Below are 7309 nucleotides of genomic sequence, written 5' to 3'. Positions count from 1 at the left end.
GTATCTCTACTTAGTGCGGAGTTTTTGGGCAGCAAACATATTGAGGAAGCACCACATGTTGAAGGATCTATAACAATATAACTTCTATGTGGATATGAATAAACATAACTCACTATGTTGTCTTCCTTGTCCAACATCAACAATTTTGATATATAACATTTGATGGGGCTCACAATCATAAAAGTTGTCCAAGATAGTATATTTGCATGTCAATCTTCTCTTCCCTTATTAATTCTTTCATGAGTTGCATCATTGACCAATGCTATGTTTTTCAATTTCCAACAAATTTTACCACTTATACTTTTCCTTATGCGATGTCATTACTTACCATAAGATTAGCATATGATCCTTTTCATTTATCTCTTTCTTTTATTTGATTGCAACAAGGAAAGTAAAGAAACAAAAACTCAAACTAAACTTTATTATATATCTCACACACGATTACATAGATAGATAGATCATTAAGCAAGCACTCGAAAGGAGATGATTGCTGAACTTTATTCAACTAAGTCATAGGATAACTAAAGATCATACTAAGATAGTTAAAGGCGATGAAAGTGGTGGTGATACAATACCGGGGCACCTCCCCTAAGCTTGGCACAAGCCAAGGGGAGTGCCCATACCCGTGTACTCAAGTCTCCTTTCATGGGGAAAATGATGATAGTGGTGGTGATGAGGAATTAGCGAGCTTATCCTTCGGCTTCAATGGCAGCGGCTCTTCATCATAGGAGTAAGCACGAGTCTCATGAGTCCTACAACTGGCAGCTGATACGTCTCCAACATATCTATAATTTTTTATTGTTCCATGCTATTATATTATCCATCTTGGATGTTTTATATGCATTTACATGCTATTTTTATATGATTTTGGGGACTAACCTATTAACCTAGATCCCAGTGCCAGTTTTTGTTTTTTCCTTGTTTTTGAGTTTTATAGAAAAGGAATACCAAACAGAGTCCAATTGACCTGCCAATTTTTGTGGATTTTTTATGGACCACAACCAGCCCTCGAAGTAAAAGAGTTGGGCTAGAAGAGTCCCAAGCCATCCACGAGGGCGGAGGGTGCGCCTTAACCCCGGGCGCATTCTGTCGGTGTACTAGAGTAGGGGTACCCTATTACCCCAAACTCGTGCACGGGCAGTTGCAGCGCCCCGCGGCAAGGCTTGCCGGGTGACCGCCAGGACCCTCCGTGGTTCCCTTGAAGACCATTCAAGAACAAAGTATTCAAGTCGAGGCCCCGGCAAGAGGAGCTTGCCGGGAAGGACAACCGAGGCCCCGGCAAGAGGAGCTTGCCGGGAAGGCCAACCAAGGCCCCGGCAAGAGGAGCTTGGCGGGAAGAGACAAGACCCCGGCAAGAGGAGCTTGCTGGGAAGGCCACTCAAGACATACCAAGAAAGTTTGCTGCGACGCGCCCTGCGTCCCGGCAAGATCCGGCGAGCGACAAGCTTCCGGACGCGACAAGACGACGGCCGCAGCAAGGAGCTTGCCGCAGGAAACCCCCACTGCGTGCCCGCGCTCCAGCTCACCTGCTAATGTGTCGCTCTGGGACTCTCCCAGAGCGCACGTGGCGGGAGGCTGTGCAGCTAAGGGTACGTGGTGGCAAGCGGAGATGAAGAGAAGCCCATCGTGGCAAATGGCGGCACTCCTAACGGTCACCTTTTGCACTGTTTAGGAGACTCAGACAGGCATTTAATGCCCTTGTCCCCTGCCGTCAGAGTTAGGTAGGGTGCACTGTATCCACAGTAGCGGTAGCTATACCTACCACATCCTTTTCCATTTTTACGCTTCTTGTCTACGTTGCCCCCTGTCGGTGACCCCTTGAGTATAAAAGGAGGCCCAAGCGCAACGTAGAGGAGGTTCCGAAGGTCGGGGAGTTCAGAGACTCGGCTAGCTCAGCTCGTTCAACCCCAGAGACACTCTTACGCTCAGTCTGGCAGCGTCCATCGCTCCTGAGCAAGAATCCAATATACACAAACAAGCAGCAGTAGGGTTTTACGCATCCGTGCGGCCCGAAGCTGGGTAAAAATCCCCCCGCGTGCACCGCCTCGATCCGCTCTTCGTGCGCTCTCCGCCCCCCACCGAACCGAAAAGGGGCCCTGTCCCCATAGGTGTTGGCGGGAATCAGCATCACCCCCCGGCATCTCTGGCGCGCCAGGTAGGGGGGCGTCGAGACCGTGCGAACCCGATCCGGCGTGCACGCAAGCTAAATCCTCATCGTCATAGCTCCCAAGGAGCGGGCGAGCGAAAGATCGACGCCAGTGCGGCAACAGAAAAAGCTAAGTCGTGCAAAACTTTAGATATTTCCTTTCTATACGAAGTTATCCGCCTTGGAGATCTTGTTCTTTGTACGAAAAACCTGTGCGCGGAGGAATCAACTCGTAGCTAGTCGCGCCCTTACTTTGTTTCGAGTCCGCTCAACAACTTAAGTGAGCTGCTAGCGCCCTTACTTTGCTTCGAGTCCGCTCAGCAACTTAAGAGAGCTGCTAGCGCCCTTACTTTGTTTCGAGTCCGCTCAACAAATTAAGCGAGCCGCAACTAGTTGCGACAAGATTACTTGTCGGTAGCGACCCCGCCAGCAGGCTGCTGAAGTTCCGCACTCGGTGCTCGCGGCAAGGGTGCCTGCACCAGCAAGTTTCCCTAGAAAGCGTAGGGTGGACGTACAAAGAGGGGTCGAACAGGAAGATAGCGTGTGCTATTTATTTGAGATTTCTGCATAGACCTGTATGCCGAGGAGCCTTCTCGGGGCTAGTTGCGCTCCATGTTGCCTCGAGTCCGCTCGGCAACTTGTGCGGTTGCGCTAGAACCAAGAAGGTAAACCTTTTCGGGAGGCGATGTTCCCGAATAGCCGCTAAGGGCCCGTTCCCTCAAGCGCTGCTGGCTGGATCACACGCACCGGAAAGCATTCCAGCAGGCATAGGGAATATGTAGCAGAAGTCAAAATTCGCAAACGAGTTAAGTGCACTTCGGACGCTAATCACTTGCTATGTTTGAACGCAGTTATGGCCCGGGGGCTGGCAACGCCCTTAGGGCCAATCTTTTTGGTGTCAAGAACGACGAAGTTCTTCACCATAAGCCTTTCCGGCAACGATCTTGCCGGGAGCCGGCGTCAAGAACGACGAAGTTCTTCGCCATAAGCCTTTCTGGCAACGATCTTGCCGGGAGCCGGTGTCAAGAACAACGAAGTTTTTCGCCATGAGCCTTCCTAGCGACAAGTTTGCCGGAAGCCGGCATCGAGAATGTCAAAGTTCTCTGCCGAAGACAAAAGCCTTCCTGGCAATCAGCTTGCCGGAAGCCGGCATCGAGAACGTAAAAGTTCTCTGCCGAAGCTAAAAGCCTTCCTGGCAATCAGCTTGCCGGAGGCCGGCATCGAGAACGTCGAAGTTCTCTGCCGAAGACAAAAGCCTTCCTGGCAATCAGCTTGCCGGAAGCCGGCATCGAGAACATAAAAGTTCTCTGGCGAAGACAAAAGCCTTCCTGGCAATCAGCTTGCCGGAAGCCGGCATCGAGAACGTAAAAGTTCTCTGCCGAAGACAAAAGCCTTCCTGGCAATCAGCTTGCCAGAAGCCGGCATCGAGAACGTAAAAGTTCTCTGCCGAAGACAAAAGCCTTCCTGGCAACCAGCTTGCCGGAAGCCGGCATCGAGAACGTTGAAGTTCTCTGCGGCAGATAAGAGCCTTCCCGACAAGCCAGTATCGCCGGGGGCTGTGAGTGCCAAGAATCGTCCACGGCAAATCAGAGTTGCCGAGGGCTGCGCTATCAGATAAGTCTTTCATCCCTCATCATGCGTCCTCTTATGGACTGGGGAATGCGGAACCGCGTTTCTTCCCAGAAGCTGCCGTGCTCCCTCGACTCTAGGCCCTGGGGCTCGTTCTCGGGGCCAAGTTTGGTCGTAGTCGCGGCAGCAAAGGGATGAAACGAGGAGACTGCACCCACCTCGTTCCTGCCTCCGTTAAAAGCGTGAGAAAGGTTGAGCGACGTGGGAAGGCGGCAGGGCCTGTTGCCGGGAGATGAAATGTCTGTCCAAGGGATACCAAGGATTTGTTCCTTGGCGTGGGTTTAACTCGCGAGACAAATAACCCGGCAAGCATTCCCCTTTTTCATTAAAAAACATCCCGTTCAGGTACAGTCCATAGAGGATGAAAAACATGAAAGAGAGGATTACAGATTTTAGATACAGCTAAGGCCCGAAGGCTTACAAATTAAAAAGATAAGATGCCCGTAATCACTTTCCTGTCCCTCTTTTCAGGAGGCAGGTCAAGGAGGCGAAAAGGGCAAAAGGGGTGCCTAGGCGAGCTACGGGTGCCAGAAGACACCAAGGGAACATCCCGGGGGTCGTCCGAAGGCTGGACGGCGATGGTGGCGCTGGAAGCGGGGCTCGAAGACGGGGCGACAGGACGTCAGCACGCTGTCGAGGGCACCACGCCCTCGTACTCTGGCTTGACGGCCTTGTCGCCTGCCCTCTTCCCCTTCTGCAGCCTCCCTACGCCAGCCGCCCAAGGAGATGACCCCGGGGAGTTCAAGAAGCCGGCGACGCGGATGATAGGGTCACCGGTGCCACGCAAAGCGGCGCCCGACGCCTAGTCGGACCCGCTACTCCGCCGCCCGCTACCCTCGTCGTCGCTATCGCTCCCCTCCTCGTCGCTCTCGCTCGAGGAGGGGCCTTCCCTGTCGGAGGAGCTATCCACGCAGCACTTCGCCCAAGTGCCAAAGCACCCGAAGGCCTTGACGGAGAGGAGATCGCCCTCCATTAGCTTAAAATGGAGGGTAAACCCCTCCGTCAAGCTGTGGATGCGGGCGAACGTCTTCCACCCTCGATCAAGATACATCACATTAGGGGCTGGGAATGCAACGCGGACTCGCGTGCCGCTGATCCCACAGCCCCTCATGTGCAGTCTCAGCGTCTCGGGCGGCTCCACTTCCATCACGCGCGCAAACGGAGCTGGAAGCCGGAGGCGACGACGAGGCGCCCGGCGCAGCCTGACGAAGAACTCGCAAGGGTCGTCCACTATGTGGACCGCCGTGGGAGGAAGAGCCGCCGGCGGAGGTGAAGCTGACGCGCCGTCCCGTCCGCCTCTTCCCCGAGCGCCTCGACCTCGTCCTCGACCTCGTCCGCGACCTCGTCCCCTTCCTCTTCCCCTCAAGACTGGCTCTGCCACCACGGGCGCAGAAGAGGAAGAGAGGCGCTGTCTGGCGGCAACCCTCGCCGCCACCGAGGAAGGGCCTGGGTTCCCTTTCTCCATGGCAGATGAGAGAAAGGGGAGCAGAAGCTGAAGAAAGGAGAAGATGAGAGAGTGCGGGTTTTCCATGCTCCCATCCCACTCTTTATAAAGGAGCGAGGTGGGGGCTCGGCCGCCCCGCTCAGTGAATCAAGGCACAGGAAGGGCAGGGAGTCGGGGCCAACCCGCTCGTGATGGCCCAATTTCCCAATCCACCGTCCGTGACCTCAAGCGCATGGAAGCCGCGTGGCGGGATGCAGAACTGAGGCGACAGATGAGGCATCATCGTTCGGCCCCGTGAACGCGGGGAGTGGACGTCCCGAAAACCGCGCACCAGCCCCGTCCAGTAAATGCACCATGCCCTCACACCTACCTCCGTTTAAAGAGGAGGGCGTGAATCGTCCCCATCATCGTGGCATGACGCATGCTCGGGGGGCTTAGCCCCACACACGCCATCCACGATCTCCCCCAAGACGCCGCATTTGACGCGTGCCGTTCTGGGCGTGCGCAGTGGGAGCGGAGTTAGATTCGGCGTGACCTAGGCCGCGCGTGCCCGTGCACTGTTTTGGGCCTGGCCCAACAGTGCTCGGCACCATGTATGGCCCAGGCCCGGGGGCTCCTGTCGGTGTACTAGAGTAGGGGTACCCTATTACCCCGAACTCGTGCACGGGCAGTTGCATCGCCCCGCGGCAAGGCTTGCCGGGTGACCGCCAGGACCCTCCGTGGTTCCCTGGAAGGCCATTCAAGAACAAAGTATTCAAGTCGAGGCCCCGGCAAGAGGAGCTTGCCGGGAAGGACAACCGAGGCCCCGGCAAGAGGAGCTTGCCGGGAAGGCCAACCAAGGCCCCGGCAAGAGGAGCTTGCCGAGAAGAGACAAGACCCCGGCAAGAGGAGCTTGCCGGGAAGGCCACTCAAGAAATACCAAGAAAGCTTGCTGCGACGCGCCCTGCATCCCGGCAAGATCCGGCGAGCGATAAGCTTCCGGACGCGACAAGACGACGGTCGCGGCAAGGAGCTTGCCGCGGGAAACCCCCACTGCGTGCCCGCGCTCCAGCTCACCTGCTAACGTGTCGCTCTGGGACTCTCCCAGAGCGCACGTGGCGGGAGGCCGTGCAGCTAGGGGTACGTGGTGGCAAGCGGAGATGAAGAGAAGCCCATCGTGGCAAACGGTGGCACTCCTAACGGTCACCTTTTGCACTGTTTAGGAGACTCAGACAGGCATTTAATGCCCGTGTCCCCTGCCATCAGAGTTAGGTAGGGTGCACTGTATCCACAGTAGCGGTAGTTATACCTACCACATCCTTTTCCATTTTTACCCTTCTTGTCTACGTTGCCCCCTGTCGGTGACCCCTTGAGTATAAAAGGAGGCCCAAGCGCAACGTAGAGGAGGTTCCGAAGGTCGGGGAGTTCAGAGACTCGGCTAGCTCAGCTCGTTCAACCCCAGAGACACTCTTACGCTCAGTCTGGCAGCGTCCATCGCTCCTGAGCAAGAATCCAATATACACAAACAAGCAGCAGTAGGGTTTTACGCATCCGTGCGGCCCGAAGCTGGGTAAAAATCCCCCCGCGTGCACCGCCTCGATCCGCTCTTCGTGCGCTCTCCGCCCCCCACCGAACCGAAAAGGGGCCCTGTCCCCATAGGTGTTGGCGGGAATCAGCATCGCCCCCCGGCACATTCCCTTCCTCATGGATGACTCGGAGACCCCCCTGACGTGAGACCGACGCCTAATATTCCTATAAATACAGAAAGCCCTGAAAAGAAACCTCGATCGGGAGTTCCGCCGCCGCAAGCCTCTATAGCCACCAAAAACCAATCGGGACCCTATTCCGGCACCCTGCCGGAGGGGGGGATCCATCACCGATGGCCATCTTCATCATCCCGGCGCTCTCTGATACGTCTTCAACGTATCTATAATTTTTGATTGTTCTATGCTATTATATTACCCGTTTTGGATGTTTATGGGCTTTACTTTACACATTTATATCATTTTTGGGAGTAACCTACTAATCGGAGGCCCAGCCCATATTGCTGTTTTTTTACCTATTTCACTGTTTCAAAGAAAAGGAACAGCAAACGGAGTCCAAACGGAATG

Source organism: Triticum dicoccoides, chromosome 2B (assembly GCF_002162155.2).
Source record: "Triticum dicoccoides isolate Atlit2015 ecotype Zavitan chromosome 2B, WEW_v2.0, whole genome shotgun sequence".
Lineage (NCBI taxonomy): Eukaryota > Viridiplantae > Streptophyta > Magnoliopsida > Poales > Poaceae > Triticum > Triticum dicoccoides.
Note: the sequence above shows the minus strand (reverse complement) of the source record.